We start from the raw sequence: 25286 nt of genomic DNA on the forward strand, positions 1-25286 counted from the left end.
GTTTACAGGCAGAAATTCATGTGATATTCTTATCAGTTTATTGATCTCAAAATACTTTTTAAAGCAACCCATTGGTGGTCTAGTTGGCATCGCTCTATGTTAAATTCAGTTTGACATTTACTGAGCTCCTATTCCCTGTGGAGCATGAGATAGGTCCTGTGGGACATACTGAGATGAAAACAATGCAATCTCTACGGATGAGGAGTTTACAATCACAGTAGATGCTATCGCCGCATTCAATTTTTTTGTTTTGCATTTCTTCTCAAATGTTAAAAGTGTTTCGTAAATATCTAGCCCCAGCCTCAAGCCTGGTATATGCTAACTATACAGTAAGTACTTGTTAAACAAGAGAACTCTGAGTCAGACTGTCCTCCCCCACTCACTGGTCACCCAGCACCTGCAGAATTTGGTCCCTAGAGCCCCAGCAGGTTGTATGTTCCCTCCTGTGACATCGAGGAATGCCTCATAGAGCTCGCTCACTCTCCCAAGGCTGTACACATCACAGAGGAAATCCTCGCCCACAACAGTCAGCTGTGATCTCAACCTTTTTGAAAAAGGCCCCTGTTTAAAACGGCAGTCGTGACCTTGGCTCTGCGGGCTTTGCGGGGACAGAGCTGGCTGGGTTTCTGGCCTGAGGCTCAGCCTGCAGGCATCCAGAACTTCCAGACAATTACCATTCCCCTGGAATTGCCCTCACTCCTGATTGCTATTGGTTAATTAAAGAAACCTAGGCTCCAGACTATATTACCCACTCATATGTCACATCCGATGTAACTAACGAGTTTTCAGCAGAACAGGGTTTTGTGTGTGTGTGTGTGCGTGTGCGGCAATGTTGTTAAATTTGATGCACAATGCTTCTCTCCACAGAGAGGGGTTCCCTTTCTCCCCTGTGACTTTTCAGCCGCTGTACAAATGCTTGAGCTCTGCCAGCTGTAATTCTGCAAATTTTCTAGTGTCACCCAAGAGGTTTTTACCTTAATCATGCCACCTTGACTTTTTTTGCACTTAGTAACTCCTCACCCAAAGGGCCTCAAACACGTCCTAAACTCTCTAACTATTACCAGTTTAGAGAGATAGTCCTCTTCCCTTCTGGCAGAGCAGACGACTAAAACACCTGGTCTAATGAGACTCATCTAGTCAGAATTGAGTTTGTTCTATTTAATTCAATTCAATAAGTGTCCAGCACCAACCTAGGTGCTTTGGGGATGGTAAACAGAGACAGGGTCCCTGCACTCAAGGTATGGTCTTGTTGGAGAAATAACAGAAGATTTCTATAACATTTGCAGAACAATATATAGTTGACCCTTGAACAACATGGGTTTGAACTGCACAGGTCCGCTTCTAGGTGGATTTTTTTTCGGTAAATGCGTACTACAGTACTGTGTGATCCGAGATTGGTTGAATCTGTGGGTGCAGAACGGCGGATACAGAGGGCTGACTTTAAAGTTCTATGCAGATTTTCGACTGCGTGGGGGTCAGAGCCCCTAAGCCCCCCACCCCCCCGTTGTTCACGGGTCAAATGTAATTCATTCATTCACGCAAAAAATATTTATTGAGCATTGTATTAGTTAAGGTAAGGGCTCAGGCGCTGTAAGAAAAAGGACCCCTAGTGCAGTGGCTTACAAAACAGAGGAATTCATCTGTCTCTCATGTAACAGTTCTAAGGTCAGTGGTCCAGATTTGCAGGGCAGCTCAGTTCTATGTGGTTCTTCAGGAACCTGAGATCTTTTGCTGTTGGGCCCTTCCACCCACTAGGGTGCTGCTCTCATCTGTAAGGTCAGTGCCTGGTCAGGGGCACATTTGTGTCCTAGGTTGGGGGAAGGTGAAAGGGGAATTTCAGGGCCAGCAGTTTTTAAAGCGAGTGAGGCAAAGTTCCACACACATCTTCCACTTTCGTTCCGTTGGGGATGACTTAATTGCATGGCCATATCTAGCTGCAAGGGAGGCTGGAAATGGCAATTCTACTTGGGTGCCTATATGTCCAAGGAGGAAAGGAAGAATGGACTTCGAAGAGCAACCAATAGTGTCCCATAAGCATATACTGTACGCCAGAGACTTCCAATCCCACAGTCACAGCAATGATCAAGAAGACATGGCACTGACCTCAGAGAACTTAGATTCCAAGGGGAAAGAGAACAATGAATCGACTACTAAAATAGTTTTGAAGTAGGATGGTACCCAGCTCTGATACCAGGGCCTGCATTCTTAAGCATTTTGCTCTACGAGCCCTGGACTTTGTCTTTTCAAACACTTTTGCTTAACATTTGCCAAAGATTTCCCACAAGCTCAGGATAAAATCCAGATTTTGTTAGCAGCACCCTGGGAGAGCTGGCCCTGCCTGCCTAGTTTAGTTTCCCTGGGCAGATTGCCCTCACACCCTTGGCTTCAGTCATGATGAACTCCTTGTAGTTTCCCAAAAGCAGACAATCCGTTCATCCTTCTATGCCTTTGCCCAGGCTCTTCTGTCTGTCTATAACACCCTTCCATGAACAGTGCCTGGTACCCTCTCCCTACCCCCACACCCCTTACCAGCCCAGATGGCCTTGAAGTCCAAGCAATTAGACTTGCTGCTTTCACTCTCTTCCCATCATATCCGGTGCATGTCTCAGTGAGTCACGGGACTTTGTGTGAGGTGATGGAAAACACCCAGCCTTGGCAATCAGACAGATGAGTCCAAATTCTAGCTTCACCACCCACTGTAACCTCGTGAAGGTACCAGATTTCTCTGCCTGGAGATAACTCTGTTAAGGGGGACGGGCTTGGTTCAAACTGGGTTTCTTTTTTTTTTTTTTTTTTTTCTTTTTGCGGTATGCGGGCCTCTCACTGTTGTGGCCTCTCCCGTTGCGGAGCACAGGCTCCGGATGCGCAGGCCCAGCGGCCATGGCTCACGGGCCCAGCCGCTCCGCGGCATATGGGATCCTCCCAGACCGGGGCACGAACCCGTATCCCCTGCATCGGCAGGCGGACTCTTAACCACTGCGCCACCAGGGAGGCCCCAAACTGGGTTTCTTTATGCAGTGCCAGGAACCGAGCAGATGCTCAGCAAAGGGCAGTTTCTGTACGGCCTTCATGTGTCTGGCTCCCTTACGATATGGTGAGCTTCTTAAAGCAAGGACTCCACTTCAGGGTCCCGGGGTCTGGAGCAAAGGAGGTACTGGATTCCTGTCTGTGAGATGAATAGATGGCTTAATAATGTTAATTCATACTAAGATGTGGGTTAATTACTTTTTTCTGTCCCTTTCAGGGGCATTTATATTTTTTAAAGGACCACAGGAGGATAGAAATGTTTCCTCCAAAAAAAAAGACTTTCCAGTGGAATTTTACACAAGCAATTTTGTAGCAAAAGAACCTGGGTTCTTGCAAATTCCAGCAATTCACCAGTTATCCTTCCCAGCTACTGCTGAGTTCCATCCTAACCAGGCGACTGGCATCCATCTCTGGCAAACCATTCTGTCTTCTTCCCCACCAGGGAAGCACCTAACTGCTTCGTGCCCTGCTCCCAGTCAGAGGGTGAAAATACATCAGGATAATTAATTTACATGGAACTTTCAAATACTGGGGCCTGGGAAAAGGACACCTTGGGGGAGGGGTTAGAAGACCTAGATGCCCTGTCCCTCGCCAGCTGTGTGACTTTCCCCAAAGCCCCTCTAGTCTCTGAGCTTCCGTTCACCCATCTGCAAACTAAAGTGGCCCATTAGGACAGGTGGTGTGTAAGGTCCAATGGGACATCCTGGGTCCCGCGACGAGGCTGTGTCGATACAAGGCAGCATCCTCAACTTGGCTCATTTCTCAAAAGGCCACAATTGGCATATTCAGACAGAAGCCATGTGTGCTCAGCAACACTAAGGATGCTGCAGAGACTGCATTTCCCCACGGCCCAGAACCACAGAGTGCCAGCTCACCGTGCCCTGCTCCACAGCCCGCCTCTCCTCCACCCTCCTCTGATGACTGCAGCCAAGGCTGAGATCTCTGGTTACAACTCTTGCTTTTCTTTCCTGTCCAGCCCCAGGCCTGCCTCCTGAGCCCAACCCCTGCCAGTGGACTCCCTCCTCCTCTCCTATAATGCTTCATTCAGGCACATGTCAGCCTTGCTAATTATTATTCAGCCCGAACACCTCCGACACATTGGCATTTTCATTGATTCAAATTAAGAGTCAGACTAATAATTAAGGCAAACTGTCCCCCCATCCTCACCCCCTGACTGATGGATTCTTAGTGTCAAGACATTAACCTTTAGGTTTGGGACCTTGATGCATTCAAACCCCATAAGCACCTGATAAGCAAGCAAACTATAGAACCTTTCCCTAAATCAGCTCTTTCTATCTCAACTGTCTTTATTTGTCTATTCAAATAGATATTTATCTTGGGAAAGAAAACAAACTTATATTCTAAAGGACACATATACAGAGAACCAACCCACCTATCACTGCAAAGGTGGAATCTGAAAGCCATTTAGCAGTTCCTTTGCCCCTTCTGAATAGGATTGAAGGCGCCCAACTGAATACCTGAAAGAAACCCTATGGGCAGTATGGAGATCCCATTAGGAATTCTGTCAGACCCAGGGTGCGGGACCAGACTCTTCTGAGCATGAATGAGGTGTGTCAGTTGTCTGTTGCTGGGTAACCAACTACCCTCATCATTAGTGGCTTAAAACAGGAGCAAATCACTCCTTTGCTCACGATTCTGCAATTTGAACAGAGCTGGGTGGGGAAGACTCATCCTCACTTCATGTGGTATCAACTGGGGGGGTCCACTAGGGAAGATCCACGTTCGAGATGGCTCGCTCATGTGGCTGGCAAGTTGGTGCTGGCTGCCAGCTGGGAGCTCAGCCGAGGCTGTGGTCCAGAGCCTCCATTCTCCTCCGCATGGCCTCTCTAGATGGTTTGGGCTTCTCCAAACATGGCAGCTAGGTTCTGAGAGGGAATGGAGAAGAAGGGAAGGCAAGCCCCAATGTGCAAGCAATTATTAAGCTTTTGCTTGCTTTATGCTTGCAGGCATCCCATTCGCCAAAGCTAGTCATATAGCCAATCCTCAAGTCAGTGTGGGAGGGGACTCCACAAAGAAGGCAATACATTGGGGGAGGAGAAGACAAATGTACAGTCTACCACAGATGGTAACTGAGGAGGAAACCCTAAAATTAACTTTTTAAAAACACACTACACACCTTATAATTCAAAAAAAATTTTTAAGCAACTGCTATCCAATCATCTCTTTCAAATCGGAAAAAAAGGCAGATCAGTTGAGTTCTTTCTGGTTTTCTCATTTATAACACGAAGGAGTCTGATGGCACTCGGATCTCGAAAGGTCCATTTGGTTTCAACGTGCCGTGACTCCTTAACCAAGTGGCTCTGTCCTGTCTCTCAAATTCCCCGTCAGCTCCTACGTGGGAGCATATTTCTCATGCTGCAGTGTCAAGATATGGAAGAGACAAAACTTGCTAGATGTTTGAGTTAAAAACAGAAGCCTCTAAATGTATGGAATGAGAGCTGGCAGGGAGCTAAGCCATCATCTGGCCACCCCGTCATCCGAGAGGGGGCAAGAAGCCGAGGACCCCTCTGTCTCCACCGTCTCTCTTCTGGGTCTCTCTGTCTTGGCTCACTCCGTGTTTCTCTATGTGCTTCCTCTGCATCTCTCTTCACCTGGTTTTTGGTATCTTTCTCTGTGCCCTCCATCTCTGTCTCTCTCTTTGATCCTTTCTGATTCGTGCAATCTCATCCCTCTCTCTATGTGACTCTGTCTCTCCCCACGTGTCTTATTGTGTGTGTGTGTGTGTGTGTGTGTGTGTGTGTGTATGTGTCTGTCTGTCTGTCTTTCTCACATCTTCTATCTTCTCAGGGTTTCACACGCCTGAGTCGCTCTCTGGCAAGATGTCTTCTCACATCCTGGCGTCTACACTTGGCTGCCCTGCACGGTTGGACTTGAATCCCTGCCCCGCCAGCTGCCAATGGGTGGCTCTGGGCCTCTGTCTGGCGGCTCCTCTGTGGGCAGGCTTGCTGTTCACAGCTGGTTTGCCATCCAGACCCTTCCAAGACTGGCATCAAAAGTGAAGCTGGAGGGCTGATGTCTCTCGTGGCAACTCAGTGCTGGAACCCAAGTGCAAATGCGAGGGCAGAGAACACACACATGCAAAACACACACTCGGACACACTCTCACACATACACAGTTTGGTGGATGCACTGACAAGCCACCCAGCTCCCCCATCATGGAAGGACCTGTTGCCCAGCTATTGGGAATGTCAACAGCGAAGTGGACACCCTCCAGCTGTGGACACCCTCCGTCCCTTCAGAGATGGCCTCAGTGGCAGAGAGCACCTCGCCCGAGGGCACACCCCTTGCTGGGCAGCCCGTATCTGGTGATGGACTGATACAGAATTTTTGGCCTTCTCAACCCATCTCTGAAGGACCACTGTAGCTCCCCAGTGCCCAGTGGACTTGACCAAGGCTGTCATCAGGTCTGCTTCACAGCAGCTTGTCAGCTCCATGTGCCCACTCTTGCTTCCTTCTCTTCCCATCCTTTCCCCAGATGTTGATCCCAAGGTCTCTCCTTAATTAACATGCTGCCTGCTAAACTCAGTGTCCAAGTTCGCTTCCCAGGAAACCCAGCTGGTGACACTCATAGTCTCTCTCTCTCTCACATACACATACACACTCTCTTTCTCTCCCTCCCCCCTTAATTTTCTTCTCTCCCTGATGCCTACAACCTACCTTTCTCCTTGGAGCTCTCCTTTGTCATTTACTGAAGCCCTGTTCCCCAGGCAACTCATCTCGCCTGTGTTTCTGGTCCCACAGTCCCGGCAGCTTGCTTTAGCCCTTGCAGTTGTCTCTCAGATGGCATGAGAGTCTTCAGTGGTTCCCTACTTTGCATTTTCCTCATCAGTACCGTAGAAAGAACACCAGCTCAGGAGGGGAGAGGCCCAGCTTCAAGACTGACTGCATCACTAACCACCCGTGGCACCTCGTGCAAATCATTCCCAAACCCTGTGCCTCAGCTTCCTTGTCTGTAGAAGGGGTTCCCCTGAAGTCTCCCACACAGGGTGAGAGATGGCCCTTGTGTTTGTGCTGTGCTGTGCTACATAATCCTTAGTTCTATTAAGTATATCAAGTGGGTTCTTGAGTTCATGTGACAATTTTTCCCTTTATTCTCTTTCTTAGCCTTTCACCTATTGGTTCTCTGATTGTTTACAGGCAATGGAACCCTCACCATAATGCCTGATTTGATTCCCGCAGCCATCCTATGAAGCTTGCTTTATTATCCTCTTCTACAGATGGGAGCATGGACATTCAAGAGGTTGAGAATCTATTTAAGGTAGCATGGCAAGTGAATGCTGGCGTAAGACCTAAACCTGGGTTTGATCGTGTCCAAAGCCCATGCCTTGCAAGAGGGAGATAAGTCCCCCCAGGGTCATGAACAACACCATGGGCTAGGATAGGACCAATCTGTGGATGTGAATCCCAGAAATCCTAGGGGAGAGATGATGACCTTGCTACTTTCTTGGAAACCTGGTTCTAGTCTATTTACTACCCAAGAGCCAGGGGTAAGCGAAAAAGGATCTCGGCTCAGGAACCCTGAGATCTAACCTAAGTTCTGCCTTTAACCACTTGGAGATCTCTTAAATGCAGTGGATTTCCATTTGGTCATGGGGTAAAGAGCTATATGCTGTCTGAGAACCCACCCTTCCAGTTCTCAAATGCAGGCCTCTCACTGCAATGCCTGCTCTCTACTCTCTGGCTTTCCAAATCCCACTCATCCCTCAGCGTGTAGCCCCAGTCTTATCATCCCAGAGTTGTTCCCATTGACTTCATTCTGCACTGACCTCCTCCATTTCTGGCTACTTGGGAGCCCTAACTCTTCCCACATTCATTTAGATGCTTATTCCTGTGCCATGGGCAGAGTACAAGGAGCTCACCTTTGGACTCTGACCTACATTTAAATCTAGACTCTGGAGTTTATCTGCTGTGTGACTTTGCGTGAGTCATCTAACCTCTCTGAACTTCAGTTTCCTCTTTGTAAAGTGATGACACTGCCTATTTCACGGGGCGATTGCGAGAAAATGAGATAATGCTGTTATGTATGGAAAACTTCAAGGTATTGTATCAATGTTGGTTTATATTATTATTGTTATGACTAATCAGTAGTTCGTGTGCAATCTGATTGAGCATTCCTGGAAGGCTGGGGCTACCTCCTTTGTAGTATCTAGAACATGCTGTAAGTGCAGTTGGCACTAAACACTCGGCCGGAATTGAGACTTATAAGCAACACATGAGGATGGCTGGGTTTTTGAGAAGCAGGCAGCACCTCTTCCATTCTGGCCTTGAATGTAAGAATATTAACCTTGAATTCTATAGAGCATAGGACCAAACAATTCTTCCAACCACCCACTGGCATAAACCAGAATATTCACTTTGCCTTAAGATCAAAGAACACAGGCTAGAAGCTTCAGTCCAGAATGGCTCTATGTGACAGGCGGCTGCCATATTGGAAACACAAATTCTGATGCTGAGGCTTTGGGCCAAAATCACATGTACGTCAGCAGAAGCACAGGTTTGGGGGAGGGTGGACTCTGCAAATGGGAGGTGAAGGATAGGCTATTGCAGGAAGAGGAAAAGGAAAACTTTCTCCTGGAAAGAAGCAAGACTTAATAATAGCCCATATGACCCCCAAAACTGTCCAAAAGAAACAGAGGCACTGGAAGGAGATCAGAAGGCCAGAAGTGGGAAGCAGCATTGCCTGCCTCTCTTGCTTTCTCCTTTCGTTTCCTTCTGCTACGAGGGGTCTCTAGGAGTAGCCATGCCCACTCCTCCATGGTCTCAGTTCCTGAGGTGGTGGTACCTCTTCCTCACCCATGGGGATTGGTAACCATTTCTCTTTGATCCTGCTAGCCTTAGGGATGCTAGCTGCTTCCTGCAGTTTCTAACCTTTGGGTTGAATTACCTTCTTCTTTCACCTCTTTCAGCCTTGCAATGCCAGGGTAACCAATGCCCTGTCTTAAATCCTCTCTGTTTGAAATACCTAGTGGGTTTCTGTTTTCCTGACTAGATATTCCAGTATGTAAAGTGGAGCTCAAAGGGCAATAGTGTATGATGAGAGCTCCTGGGGAAGTCTTCCTTGCATGAATCACGGCGGTCATTTGACATCATAATCTTATGTTGCAAAATGCATTTAATTGAGACAAATGGGTTGATAGTAGTAATAATAATATCTAACACATAAATAGTACTTACCATGGGCCGGTCATTATTCTAAGCATTATATATATATTAACTCAATCCTTCCAATAACCCTGTGAGAAAGCTACTATTATTTTTTCTTTTTTTAAATCAAAGTATAGTTAATTTACAATGTTGTGTTAGTTTCAAGTGTACAGCAAAGTGATTCATTTAGACACACACACACAAACATATATGTTCTTTTTCAGATTCTTTTCCATTATAGGTTATTACAAGATACTGAGTATAGTTCCCTGTGCTGTACAGTAGATCCTTGCTGTTTATCTATTTTATATACAGTAGTGTGTATATGTTAATCCCAAACTCCTAATTTACCTGCCCCCTTTTCCCCTTTGGTAACCATAAGTTTGTCTTCTATGTCTGTGAGTCTATTTCTGTTTTGTAAATAAGTTCGTTTGTTTCATTTTTTTAGATTCCACATATAAATGATATCACATGATATTTGTCAGAAAGGTACTATTATTGTTTGCATTTTCTAGACAAGGAGAGAGAGGCTCAAGGCACAGAGAATGAAATTCCTTAAAGACGTACAGATAGCAAGAGGCAAAACTTGTACTCAAATTCAGGAAGTCTGGCTCCAGAGTCCATGCTCTTAGCCACTGTCTTAGGGCGGCTTTCTCCAAAAGCAGACCCTGTGACAGGCATTCAGGTTCAACAGTTTTATTTGGGAGATGATTTCAGGAAGCATGGTGAGAAATGAAACACAAAAGGGAAGAAAACTGAGAAAGAATATGCTCATAAATGGGTTTCTGCTGTGGGCAACTGCGATGCTCTGAGAGACTGGATCCAGCCCAGTGTGGAGGATCATTCATGGTGTGTTCACTCCCTGGCCCTTTCAGCCAGTCCCTGGATGTGCCACACATGCCCCTATGGCCAGAGAACGGCCCCAGCCAGAGAGACACAAGAGGCCATGGGCACATACCCGAACTTTCAGCAGTGACCTCCCAGGTGGGAAGAGAGGATGTGGGCAGGGCATCAGCTTCTTGCTGTCTCATAGGCGGATCTGTCTAGTCCTATACAAGTAAGATGGCAAATTCGATCGCTGTGTGGAACCCAGGGAAACTATCAGAGCCACTCTTCCTACACCCACGGAGATGCTGTTAATGTCAGTGACCAAGGTGATCCGCCCTCCACCTCTCTTCATCTAGCCTGTCACCATGTCACAAAGGCTTTACCTCTTGCCCCTTCCTCTCTGCCTCCCTGCTGTGATTTCATTCAAGCCTTCATCATCTCTCGCCAAGACTGCTCCAAGAGCTTCCGATGGGCCTCCCAGTCCCCACTCTCTGACCCTTCCCCATCTACGTTATCGCTGGGAGAGTCTTATGAAAATGCAAATCTAATCGTGCCCCTTCCCTGCTAAAACCCCTTAGGACTTTCTATAGCTCTCGAGGAACAAGTCAAACTTAGAATGGCCAACAAGGCTACCTACCACTTATGGATCCAACCCCCACCTCTCCCGCCTCCTAAATTCCTGGCCTCATTTCCATGCACGATCTGATACATCCATGCCTTTGTACCTGTGAGCCTTGTGCCTGCCCACCTTCTCCTTCTTCTTTCTCCAGCTCTGTCTTAGAAGACTCAGCCCAGGCATCAGTGCTCCAGGAAGCACTGCCTTCTCACTCCTATGCCACACACTCTCCAAGGATGTGCCTCTCTTAATCACTCCTAAAGCTCCCTGCCTTCTCTCGGCCCAGCACAGTGCTGGACACATGGTGAGGGTGACCAAAGAATTCTGATCCCAGGTGGGACACTTCTAAGAGTGAAAAGAGATGTTGTTAATAATTACATCAAGACAACCAAGACGGTTTCAATGGAGCCAGGATGTACTGTCACCCTACATCCCTATTATATGCCTAATTCATGTCATTGAATGCATACATCAACAAACACAGAAATGACTCCTGCAAACTTAGTGAATTGGTGTCATAAATAGGGTGTACATATAACAGGAGGTGCATAAGATGAGCCATTGAGGGCCAGAGTATTTGAAATATATATATATATATATATATATATATATATATATATATACATGTACATTTATATATGTATAGATAATTTCTTCTAAATTTCTATTTTCTGAGTGTTTTATTTCTGAATCAGTCAGCTTTTGTCACAACGATGCTGAGTAACACATCACCCTCAAACTCTGTGGCTTAAAAGAACCATCATTTATTCTCATCTTCATATTTGTGGGATGGCTGATTTAGTCTAGGCTTGGCTGGACTTGGTACCAAGCTGCAGGTTGAGTCTGGGTCTGCTCTACATGTTTCTTCTCCTACTCGGACCTGCTGGCTAACTGGACCACGTTCTTCTTCTCATGGCAAGGGCAGACATGTTAGAGGGTTAGCCCAACTCAAGCCTCTGCCTGCATCACAACTACTAACATCCCATTGGCCAAAGCAAGTCACAGGTCCAAGCCCAGAGTCAAGGGGTAGGGATGTACACACTGGCTGCCATGAGGTCATAGCAAGGATGCAAGGATGTGAGTATACACTACTACTACAAAGGGCTCAAGGATTGGAACCAATAATTTAAGTTACCATATTGTGTATATATCATGTTAGTACAGTGATGTGTATTTATATAACTTATAAGTATATATATGTAATTTATAAGTGTTATACGTCTAATGGATGAAATGTTGAAATGTTTTACGGATGGGATGTGCCATCAACAAAGTTTGGAAATAACATCTTACTGTCACAGTATCATAGGTAGGATGCTGATCCCCAGCAGTCATGGATTGCATCTCTCAGGAATCATGCCTACGTTTCTGTTGACAGTGGAAAATGCCTAACCATGTCACCTTGTGTCCAGCAGCATGTCAGTGTCCCAGGGAACCTCAGAGCCATGTGATGTAGGCACCTCAGACTCTGAGATTTGGGAGAACCAGGTTTGAACCCATCTCCACCATTGACAAGCCATATGATCTTGGCTTTATTGCTGAATGTGTGGGGAGCTCAGTTTCCTCATCTGTAAAAGGGGTTGTTATATTACCTGCCTATCTATAAATACTTTGTAGGACTGTTATCAAGATGCAATAATGAGAAGGCACCTTAGAGAGTATATGTTGTCTTAGGCTGGGTTTCCCAGACCCTGCAACAGGATTGAAGTGTTAAGTCGTTTCTATGGGAGGTGATCCAGGAAGCCCTGAAAGGGGCGGCGAAGGGAGGCAGGGGAAGGAAGGCGGCAAATCAAGGGTGTGTTGACGAGCGGGTTACTGCTGTAGACAACTGGCACTCAGTCCCACTGGCTCCTGTGGGGGATGCTGGGGAGCACACCTTAGAGTTGTCGCACCCAAGGGGCGAGCGAGCTGCAGCATTTATGCACCAGCTTCCCATCTGACATTGGCTGAGGGCTGTTTCCTCTACCCACCTAAATAATATCTCCAGAGCAACAGCATCTCCCTTTGACCTCATTTGTAAGAGTACATTTGTATGGAGCTTTTGACCATTTCAAGCACTCACATTTACGTTGCACAAAGCAGTACAGTGTGGTAGTTATGAGCACTGACCCTGGTGCCAGATTGAGAGGGTTCAAATCCCACCTCTGCCACTTACCAGCTGTGTGTCCTTGGGCAAGTTATTCAACCTCTCTGTGCCTCCATTTCTTATGTGAAAATGGGGGTAATAATCGTACCTATCTTAGGGGACAGCCGTGAGTATTGAGTGAATTACAAAATTAAAGCATTGGGAACAGTGTCAGGCACTTAGCAGGTGATAGTTTATGAGGTCCTTACAAAACACATGGAAGGCCAGTGGAGAGTGGGAGTCCTCTTTGAGAGCTGGGGAAGCTGAGGCCCCGGGAAGCTTGGACACACTGACTCACTGGCTATCGGCTGCTTCCTTCAACTCTACCCTCATCTCCTTCACAGCCCTTGGTCTCGCCCTGGTCTGTGCCAGCACAGGCTGGCTTCAGGGAGCTCCTGTGTTACAGGCTCCGGCAGAGCTGTAAACACCAACGTGTGTGTGTGTGTGTGTGTGTGTGTGTGTGTGTGTGTGTATCTTCTGCATCCCACTGGTTTTGAATGGGAGGCGCTCAAGGAAAAAAAGGCGATGCTTCAGCAGGAGTGCACACAGACGGCCCAGGCAACCACGCAACCAGGAGTCCTGGGCCCATTGGGTGGTCTAGCAGCGGGAGCTTTGGGAGGGTACACTCTGTGCCCTCCCCTCCCTTTGTGGCATTTTGCAGGTGCCCAGTTCACGTGCCCTCCCTGCACACAGATGCTGCCTCTCCCACCATACAGACAACGCAAACCCGGCTGTCTCCTGTCCGTGACATCTTCTAGAGCCCCACGGACACACAGGTGTGTTAATCCTGATCCCATTTGGTAGCATCTCTCTGTCCTTGGTTCTTCGTCCCTTAAAACCCGTGATAAGGGATAAGGGGATTGTAGTCTGAGAAAGAGTGGGAGAGAGAGAGAGAGAGACAGGAAGAAACGTCCCATAAAAGAATAAGGAAAAAGGACATCGAAGTGTGGATCAAAAGGGAGGATCAAACTCCCCTGATCTAAAGTCAAGGTTGGGAAAGAGAGGAGACAGTTATAATTTCTGCTTTTAGGTAAAAAGAAGACCCAACATTGATAGTGGGTTCCTACAGCCCCGAGTAAATCTGGCAGAGACAGCGAGAGACTGGGGGCTTGTGTGTGGCTGTAATGAGTACATTCATGTCGCTAGTGCCGAGGGAAGAAGGAAGAACAAAGTGGAGCTCTCCGAGTGTGTTCTATTGAGAGATCTAAATCGAACACAGGAAATGGCCCTCGCCACGGGGATACAGTAACTCAGAAGGCAGCCATGGGACTCAGAGTGTGTGCAGGAGAGCATGCTGTTAACTCAGGACTGCAGGACATCGCACTGGGTTTTCTGCCAGAAAGCGGAGGCTATCATTGTGTACCTGTCTTTTTTTTTGGCCATGCTGCACGGCATGCAGGATCTTAGTTCTGGGACCAGACCATGGATCGAACCCAGGTCCCCTGCAGTGGAAACGCAGAGTCCTAACCACTGGATCACCAGGCAATTCCCTCTCCCTCTCTTTTTTCTTTTTTTTTTTTTTTTTTTTGCGGTACGCGGGCCTCTCACTGTTGTGGCCTCTCCCGTTGCGGAGCACAGGCTCTGGACGCGCAGGCTCAGCGGCCATGGCCCACGGGCCCAGCTGCTCCATGGCACGTGGGATCCTCCCAGACTGGGCCACGAACCCGTGTCTCCTGCATCGGCAGGCGGACTCTCAACCACTGCGCCACCAGGGAAGCCCTCCCTCTCTTTTTTAACACTGCATTTAGACCCCGGGAAAGCTTTATCCTCCCTCTTGGTGTATGCGTTCACTTGTCATTAATGCAACAGCTACTGAGGCCGCTGTGAGAGACAGGCACAAGGGAAGCACAGATAAATAAGACACCAGCCACAGGCTCCAGGAGTCCCCCGGTCAGGAGGGGAAAACAGAGACGTCTTCAGATAAACTGCCTACATGGCAGAGAGAGATGCAGAATGACGTGGATGTGCTCGTGTGCCGTACAACGTCAGGGACTCAACGCCAAAGAACCAGAAACTTGGTGACAGCACTCGGCGTCACCTAAGATGTGTGGTTAGAAGGAAGGCAAAGACTTTGACGTACTCACACACACCAACAGCCCTCTGTGAAAGATAAGGTTCCCTTCGAGAGGCCTGGAGATGGGACGGACTTGTTCAAGGAAGCGGGCTGAGGCTTGTGTGCATTTACCCAGGGCTGCACATCGGTCTGCAATGAGCTGGGGGCCACCAGAGCTTTGGAGCTGGCCGTGCTGCCTGGGAGAGTGAGGCTGAGCCAGAGGTCATATGGAGTCAGAGGTTGTCCACCTGGGCAGGGGAAGTGGTGCCTTCTGATGGGGTGATCTGAGGGCTACAGGCCAGTCCCTAGATAGCTCCTCTCCTACACGCACCTCTGTGTTGTAATATCCAAACGTCAATGAGAGAGAAATACTTCCCCTGAGCTTTTAAAAAAAATATCTTTCTTCTGCAGAGGACTTCATGTCTTGAGCCCCAAGAGCATTTACTCTGGCTGCCTCTGACATCAGCTCCCTTGATGCCCAGGGCCTCTTAGGGCACTCAGTTTGTAGTGAAGGGGACTCCTGGGGGTAGGATGCGGTGAGGATAACCCACGGAGGCGTTAGTAGTTTCTCAGACCTCCTTTCTGAAGCCTCAAGGGGATCGGAAGAGAACAGAGCGGCAGCTAAAGTGGCAGGTTCTAGAAGTGCAGAGAAGGAGCTGCCCCATTGCCTTGAGCAACACTGCCTCTGGGCTGATGTGATTTAAGAGAGGGGCTTACAAATGCTCATCAGATGGACTTCTGTGGGCTCAGGATGTGCTAGTTTTTTAGAGACAAGTTAGTTATGGTGTCAAAATGTTGAAAGGAAGTGGGGCATCAGCTCATGGTGGTTTCTTCCAGTGGAAACCCTTTTATTTTTATGTGTCAGTGGTGGGGGGTGAGCATGTGTGACAGATGCTGATAGTTGTTTAGACAAAGTCTGTCCCCTTTTTTGCCTTGCTAATAGAACCTTGGTTTGGTGGCAATGTGCTCAATCTCAGGGAATAAATCATGATTAGACCCAGACGACTAGAGCAATTCTGTTTTCTTTCACAATTGACTGGTACTTTATGACCAGGTATGGCCAATAAGAGGTAAAAGGATCTGTGATGGAGGAATACTGGGAAACACTATTCCCTAAATAAAACAGTTGGCCACAGGAGAGTAAGGGCTTTTACCTCTTCCTTGCTTCCTGAGTTGTATGCTGACATGTGAGGATGATGCATGAGGCTGCAGCAGCCATTATGAGACCATGAGGGAGCAAACCTGAGGATAAAAGTGTTGGGCTGAGGACTGTGCCATGGAGGGGCTTTAGTGGTCTTGTTAAATTGCTGAACCAACCTTGCAACTGCCCACAGCCAGACTACTTGTTAAGTAAGCCATAGGCGTACCCATGGCAAAGGCCACTGTCAGGCAGATTTTTTTCTGTTGTACTGAAATATATCCTAATTGTTACTTCATACTGATGATGGAAATTGGGCACCAGGGTGATCAATAAGTTGTAAACGTGTACTGTGAATTCTGCCAGATGGTAAAGTACAAACTGTTCTCTGTTTAGGTGGCGTGCTGAGCTTTACTGACACCAAACCTATTTGTAGATCGATTGATATCTATTGCCTTCCATTGTGACACAGCCCCGGACAGTAGAAAGTTCAATGGAATGGTGTCAAGAGAGCCAAGTTTGGGTCCCAGGTCTGTCATCTTGGGCCTCAGTTCCCTCTTTTCATAGAAGAAACAAAAGGGGTTGAATAGGGCTTCCCTGGTGGCGCAGTGGTTGAGAGTCCGCCTGCCGATGCAGGGGACACGGGTTCGTGCCCCAATCCGGGAGGATCCCACATGCCGCGGAGCGGCTGGGCCCGTGAGCCATGGCCATTGAGCCTGCGCGTCCGGAGCCTGTGCTCCACAACGGGAGAGGCCACAACAGTGAGAGGCCCACGTACTGCAAAAAAAAAAAAAAAGGGGGGGGTGTTGAATAGACTCAGGGTCTCCTGACATTCAACCTGACAGTGATCCGGGACAAATTTTCCAGACTGCAAATTTACCACTGAAAACCTTTACTTCTTCAAATCTATAAAATTCATCTTTAATGTCTTTAATGTGAATTAATGTTTTATTTCAGTGGTAAAAGAAACGAATGGGAAAGAGTTTAAATAGATTTCCACTGTTTATTGAAGAATTTAATAAATATACATTACATCTATAGAATTTTAATTGATCCATGGTGGAGAATTTAGAGAGCTTACCCCTCCTTTGTATAGTTTGTGATGGATCTTTAAGATTCCTTCCAGCACTAACATTCTGGGTCTAAATAGAAAAATGTGTTGGAGTTCTTTGCTGATACAGAGAGCCAAAATGGCAACCTCGGTGGTGTTCTAGTTTCAGAGGGCCAGGGCAAAAGCACTCAGAACAGAAACTGGCATGGCATCCCAGATTCCTGCCTCTTGTTCAAGCCCACATTGCCTTTCTAGGTCAGGGAGATTTTTGCCAATATCATGTTTTACTCATGACCCCGAGTGAAAATCTGAACACATTGTCCTGTGGAAGTAAAGCAGAAAACTCCAATTTCAGAAACTTGTCAGATCCTGGCCTGTGGAGAGCCATTTCTTAGGCCCTTCTAATTCTCATTTTAATAGGACAGGATCAATGGCTGAGGGTCAGATTGTCAAATACTGGAACACTGTTTCCTGAGCACTGTTATAGGCTCAGTGCTGTGTGAAGACATGAGCCTTCTGCTCTAGGCTGTCAGCATACGCATACTCTAAAGAAGTTGATACTACGAGAAGCCCAATCCCATCTTTTCTGGACAAGAGGAAAGAAGTTGATGGTTCCATAAATGGACAGATACTATTATTTTGCTCTGGATTGGGACTGTTCTCTGATTTGATTCAAGCAGACACGGTGAGCATATCTCAGTGACTGTTGAGGCTTCTCCCTTTCAGTGTGGCCTCAGAGAGCCTCTTGGACTGAGTTGTCTTGACTCAAAACCACTGCCGAGTTTTGGAAACAGAATCCAATGTTCCCAGTGTCTTCCCATGACAGCCCAGGGGTATCTTATTTCATTGAGTCAAGGATTCAACACATCTTGATTTTTCATCACAGGACCTTCTGCAGCCAGCCAATCTGGAGTCCTGGTAAGTTCACTGCATTCTTTATCCCAGGGCCAGCTTCGTAGAAGATATTCTATCAGTTCTGCTGTATGTTGGTCTGACCCTCAATCATAAGGTGAAGCAAGAAGACGATGCTGGTTGAATACATGTGTGTCTGTTTCGGGGTGAGGGAATGGCTTAAGAGAAAAAGGAACTGGATCAGAAATTGAGTTAGACTCAAAGAATGTTGCAGGTAGAGAAGGTCAGCACACCATCTTTCCATGTGGGGAAAGCCTGCCTGAGAGTGAAACTAAGGCCAAGGAAAGCAGTGAGATGGAAAAAGGGAGATAGATTCTGAATTGGAACTCCCATGTCCAGACAATGCCTTTTATTTCTGAGGTCTGCAAACCAATAAACTCCCTTTTCCGTTAAAAAAAAAAGAAAAAGTCAAGTGAACCAGAGATGTGGTCCCAAAAGTTTAGCTTCTTTAGCAGGAAGACAGGTAACAAGGAAGGTTTCAGAATTTTCAAGAAGGTCAATTACAGCAAGGCCTCAGACTCAGGCTCAGAGACTGAGAAAAAATAATGATGATAATAAAAGTGCTTTGCAGGTACAGAGTGCTTCATAGTTTCTAAAACATCATCAGCTCTCAAGGGCACACAATATGTACTCCAAATGTGGTCTCAACACTGCAGAGAACTGTGGAACTATTAGGGCTTTGATCTGAGTATCGTATGTTTATGAATGCAGTCTAGGGTGGTGTTCCTTTGGGCATCTCACTCGATTGCCACAATATTCCTATGGGGTTGGTAGGTCAAGTATTGTTATTTATCATTGTTCCTATTTCTATTATAAAGAAATAGTCGAAGTCACAAAGCTAGTAAGTAAGTGGCAGAATTGGGAACAAAACACAAAACATGTGATTCCAAGCTCAGTGCTCTTTCCACCACAGTATCATCCAGTTATCGCTCCACTCATTCATATCCATTCAGTCATCCATCTCTCCATCCATCCTTCTGTTATATTCATTCATCCATCTATCTATTCATCTATTCAACAAATACTCAGTGGGCTCTTATGTGACAGACATTGTTCTGGGTTCTGAAGATTAAAAGATGTAATCTTAGTACTTAGACTTCCCTAGGCTTTTAGGACAAATGAGGTCACACTAGAATTTATATCCATATTAGTCAGAGTTCTCCAGAGAAACAGAACCAACAGGATGGATATATATATATATATATATATATATATATATATATATATACACACACACAGAGAGAGAGACATAGAGACAGAGAGAAACAGAGACAGAGAGAGAGAGACAGAGAGATAAAGAGATGGAGACAGAAAGAAGTACAGAGAGAGACAGAGACAGAACAAAATGGATTTATTTTAAGAAACTGGCTCACATGATTATGGGGGCTGGCAAGTCTAAAATCTACAGGGTAGGCTGGCAGATTGGAGACCCAGGGAGGAGCTGCTGTTGCAGTTCAAGTTTCAATGCCATCAAGCTGAGGACTCAAGAGAAGAAACAATGCTGCAGTTCAGGTCCAAAGACTGTCTGCAGGCAGAATTTTCTCCTACTGGGGTAGACCAGTCTTTTGTTTTATTCAGGCCTTTGCCTGATTGGATAAGACCCATCCACATTATGGAGAGCAATCTGCTTTACTCAAAGTCCACCGATTTAAATGATAGTCTCATTCAAAAACATCTTCACAGAAACATCCAGATTAATGTTTGACCAAATACCTGGGCACCATCCTAGTTGACACATAAAATTAACCATCTCAGTATCTAAGTTGCAGCAGTGCATTATTTTCACCTACAAGGCTGCAGGACCACAAAATTTGCCCCAAATATTTCTGGGAATGCCCAGAAAGAGCCTTAAGTGTGTACGGGAACAAGTCCCTTCCTCAGGGACCCTGATTCAGGGCCTCCCAGAGGACACAACTCCTCTGGGGGCCATGGTCATACCCAAGGCTCCACCACACAGCAGTTCTTTCTTGACGGTGCCAACCCTGAACTCCTAGGATGTCAAAGTTGCATTGAGATCTGGGCTGGAGAGAGATGGGGGAAGACTGACCTCCTTTCCTAACTTGGTTGGCTCTTTAAACCTTGGGTCCTGGAGAGCTCCACTCATCCTTGTCTGGCATGTTGACCTTTACTCAAATGGACTGATTGGTTTCACTTAAAATGTATGACCACAAACCTCAAAAAGGCACTCTATCCACATGACAAGCCTCCCTAGGCAGTTTGTTATTTGCCTTCTGATAAAACTATTTTATACCCTCTTCTTTTTCTTCAAACCCTCTATATTTCCCTCACTCCTTACTCACAAGCCTATGAGCTTAAAAATAATCACCCAGGACCTCTATCTTTTTCAACATCAAACCAACAAATTTACCTGCTCTGATTTCCATGTTACCAAGTTACCAAATCCAGGAGACACACCTCTTTCGTCACCTTGCTGGTTGTCTCAGGAGCATTTGGTACAGTTGGTTCCTCCTTGCTTCTTAAAATACTTCCATCTCTCAGCTTCCATGCCACAACTTTTGCCCTTTGTCCTATACTCAACCGCTGTGAAGAGAACTCCAAGGTTTTGTCCTAGGTATTCTTCTCTTATATACACCCACACTCCTTAGGTCTTCTCATCCAGTAACATGATTTTATATTCTCAACCATCTATATGCAAGATTTACATTTCCAGCCTAGACCTCTACCCTGCGTTCCAGGCTCATGTATCTTCTACCTGCCCAGTTGTGGTAGTTTGGGTCCTCTAAGAAGCAGCCTGGCTTGGACATGCAAGACATTTACTTGGGCGTGGGAGAAGCTGTGAAGTAAAGTAGGTAGGGAGCTGGAAAAGGCAGTAGGGGGCTCCAGACAGTGATGCAGGTCTGACACCTGTGGAGGGAGAGGGGGAAGGAAGGATACTTGGGTAGGAAGAGTCTTGGACTGCAGCACAATTCCAGAAAATGTTCCGTCAGGTCAATAGGGAGTCCTTGAGCCAAAGTCACCTGTCAGAGATGTCCCCACATCCTGCCTTCATAACCGACTATATTTAGTCATTGCCTGAGAGTGGCCTGTGGGACATGTGGCCTCAGTGTGAAGTGTAGCAGCGGAGACCAGCAATCAATTTCCCTTCCTGCAACAAGAGATTTAAGAGATCTGTGGTGCATTTTTCATGGCCCCAATATTAGTTGAAGTTTCCTCTTGAATTTCTAATAAACATCTCAAACTTCACATAGAAAAAAATGGAACTCTTGATTCTTTTCACCACATATGTGTTCCCCTTAGGTGTTCATCATCTTGGTAAATGGCCTTACTTTCCTCCAGATGCTAAAGCCAAAAACCTAGGACTCATCCTTGACTTGTTTAATCCCTCGTTCTCTACATTCAATCCACAAGTAAGTCCTCCTGGACTTACCGCCCCCCCCCCCCCCCCGCCGCCCCGAATCTTGAATCCATTACTTCTCTCCATCTCCACAGCTACCACCTTAGTCCAAGCCTCTGTCCTTTCTCACCTGGTCTCCTAAATCACCTCTCCACTGTCACCCTTGCCACCTTACAGCTGATTCTTCACAACACCCAAAATGATCCTTCACAAAGTAACTTAGAACATGCCACATGCCTTTGTTTCAGTAGCCTCCCATTTGAAATAATTATACTAAAATCCAAGCACATTTCCTTGCTCTACAAGGCCCTGTGTGATATGGTCCCCACCTACTGCCCCAGGCTCATTAGGATCTAGGCACACACACCTCCTCTCTATTTCTCAGACACATTCCCACCCTCCCTAGAGCCTTTGCATACCCTACTCCTAGAGCTTCATATCACTCACTTCTCCTCATTCTTTAGAGATCACCTTGCTGTTGCCTTCTTAGCCTTACTCTGACCACCTTTTTAAAAATAGACCCCCTTGCAAGTTATGCATCAGTAGAGAATAATAATTATTAATTTCATAGCCCGTATCACACTCTGCAATTACCTTGTCTATTCATCTCGTTTATGTACTTATCTGTCACCCCCTCCATGTAAATCTAAGCTCTAAAGAACAGGAACCTTGTCTATCTTATTTAATGCTATTTCCCCAATGCCTAGCACAGATCTGGAAATAACAGTAGAAGCATGTTGACTCTTTGTTGACTGCTAAGTGAATGAACCTTTCTTTCGCAAGACCTCAAAACTGTCTTTCAGGTGCTATCGATGGCTGTTTTAGTTAGAAATAGATTTTGTTGCATTAAACAGTGGCTTAGCCAAATTGTGATTTGTTTTTCTTTTTCATGGAACAAGAGTTCAGAGGTAGTCAGTCAGTTCAGGACTGTACCATGGTTCCACAATGCCACCAGGAGCACAGGCTCTTTCATGCTTTTATTTGGCTGTTCTGAGTGTGTGGTTTTCTCCTAGTCTTCTTGCCTCATGGTCACAAGATGGCTGCTGTGCCATCTGTGTAATATCTGTGTGCCAGGTAGGAAAAAGGGGGAGGCCAAAGCTATAAGTTCAAAGAATCTTCCTCTTTAAGGAGCTATCACAGGTTGCGTTCCCCAGGATTCACACTCTTAGATGAAGATTCGCATGTAGGAGATTTATTAGGGAGAACTCTTAGGATCAACACATGGAGAAGGTGGGGAGGAAAAAAGAGTGGACAGAGGGAGAAGTTGGGCCATGATGCAGTCACAATGACGGTCTCAACCAATCCCATTGGGAGCTATGGAGCTTGATGGCCCTCTGGAGTTGACTCAAATTGGGATGAAGGGGCCAGATATTAATCCTTCATGTTGAGAAGTCACTGGTGGCTAGCCTCCTGGGAAGATGATTTCTTCAGCTGAGGCAATCTACGTAGCTGCTAGCAGCCAAGGGATATCTGCCAAAATTGTTCCCAGTGGCTGAAGCAACAAGTTGTTTATTCCTGAAGGGCAGTCTAGGGGTGAACCAGAGTCTCCCACACGAGCTTTCCTGGAAGCCCCAGATAATGACTTCTATTTATATCTCAATGGCCAGAACTATGGCGTGTAGCTACCGTTAGCTTCATGGTAGCTGGGAAAGGTAGACTTTTAGCTGGGCATATTGCCACCATGAACAAAATGAAGGTTCTGTTAATAAGAAATAGGGGAGCATATTTAAGATATTTAGGTAGATCACCAGCAGCCTCTGCCATGGTAGAACACATGCCATATCCTCTTTTCCGCTTCCCTTTCTTTTATTCACCTACTGCTTTGGCATTAAAAACAAGTAAACAAGCAAACCAAACAAATAAACAAAACAAATAGCCTTCCTCTTTCATTAGCCAAGACACAAAAGCTCCCATGCATATGAAATTTCAGGCATACAGCTCTTGCAAGGAAGATGGTCGCCACCATGTTAAAGATATCTTCATCTTCACTGGGGTTAGTTGAGCCAAGATAAAGAGATGTAGACTCTGCCCCCAGGAAACTCACAATACAATAAGGAAAGAGACAATCTGATATAAGACAATGACCTAAGTGGGAAGAGAGGAAAGTTCTAGAGACAAAGGGAACTGAAAAGAGTAACACCTTGGTCTGTGTCAAGGAGTCAGGGATCCAGAAACTGAGAGATACTGGACACATCATCTTAAGGAGACAAGAGCAGATATTCTCCAGACACCAGAGTGACAGGCAGCTGGATGACCAGCAATATACAACCCAAGCTAGGGAGACTGAGAACTGGGCATCCAGAATCTAAGCTTGGGGGAGACAGAATGTGGGATAGGCTCAGGGAACTACAGCAAAAACAGTGCTGTCCAAGGAACCAGAGTCCCTTCTCTGGCTGATCACTCTTCTGCTGCCCAGGTCCAGAGATGCTCTTCTGGGTAGGTCTCCAAGCTAAGGCAAGCGTAGCCTCTGGCAGGATTGCTGGAGTCGGGGTGGGGGTGGGGAAGGAGGCTTGTAGCCAATGGTGGGTGGGTAATGCCTACGAATTAATTAAATTTACACAAACAGCCCTTTCACAATTGTCTAGACAGGAAATAGAGAAGGGGGCTCAGTGGAAAACATCAATTGTGCCCACGCACCTAACTGTTCCAGTAACATGAAAGCAGCAGCAGTTGGAGGTACTTAAGGCAGCTGTGGTATGACAGAAAAAGCTCTGGGTTTGAATTAGAGCTGTAGCATTTCCTAAATGCATGGTCACAACTTCTTTGAGCCTTGTTTTCCTCCTCTTTCAAATGAGATGCAATGGACCCTGTTGGTTGCCTAGTCCATGACTACCTTCTTTATCCTTTCTTACCAAACCTCAAAATCATTCAGGAATCCCCCTTGTTCAAGGAGGTCATGTGTTTCAAAGGAATCAGCCCTCAGCCCTTTCCTCAGAAGGCAGAGAACTCATGATTCAACAAAGTTAAATATGGCAGTCCCAGCCCCCTTGGTAGTGATTGGTTAGGCATGAGCATGTGATTTAGTTCTGGCCAATGATCTATGAGGGGAAGTCTGTTGAAGCCTTCTGGGAAATATTTGGATAAGAAAGAGAGACATATGAACATGAAAATCTCTCTACTTCTATTAGACTTTGTGGTATCTGCAAATGACTTCCAGAGGCAATCTCATAAAGCAATCTTGCCAAGGACAAGACGCTATGCCAAGAATGCAGAGGGAAAGATGGAAGAAACATGAGACCAACTCCAGAACATTCCCACTTTGGACCTCCTTATTACATGAGGTAATACATCCTCTGTTGTTTAAATCTGTCGCATCAAGGCTTTCTGTTATTTGCAGCTGAAGGCCATCCAATTGACACAAAGGATATCTGCCACAATAAGGGTTAAACACAATGACATGCGAAAGTACCAACCCAAAGTCAATACACTAGGCCCACTATATATATATATATATATATATATATATATATATATATATATATATATATATATATTCATCTATTTCCATTCCATTTTGCTACACTCTCTCTCAAAATCCTCATTATTCATGTAAAAATGGGTTTTTTTTAATTTGAAAATTTTCTTGTCTTTGGTGCTGTCTGAGGCTCACCATCGTCCAGTCAATTCAGTATTTGACCTGCTTCTTTCCAAGTGCTTGTCCAGAAGTGGTCCCCAGAGTATGTCTCCCAGTCAAAACCCACAGCGTGGGACTCTGGGCATACTGACAGAGCCTCTGATTTGGGGCTTACGGATAATTCCTCCTGGAAAGAATCAGGACATCTTAGAAGGCAGTGTACATTTTTAGAAAATATGAGTTAGGAAAATTGGAATTAACTTTAGTTGGAAATTGGTCTCATAGAAGTTTGGAACCTCCAAAAGGATCCTTAGATTTACCATTTCAGGATTCTTGTGTTGCTTGTCCAATTTGGGAATTAGTGTATAGACTCCAGATGAAACCATTTGACAGCACAAAAGCAGTGTACAGTATAAATATTCTTATTTCCTAACTACTTGTC

The sequence above is a fragment of the Mesoplodon densirostris genome, chromosome X (genome assembly GCF_025265405.1).
Source record: "Mesoplodon densirostris isolate mMesDen1 chromosome X, mMesDen1 primary haplotype, whole genome shotgun sequence".
In the NCBI taxonomy this organism is placed as follows: Eukaryota; Metazoa; Chordata; class Mammalia; order Artiodactyla; family Ziphiidae; genus Mesoplodon; species Mesoplodon densirostris.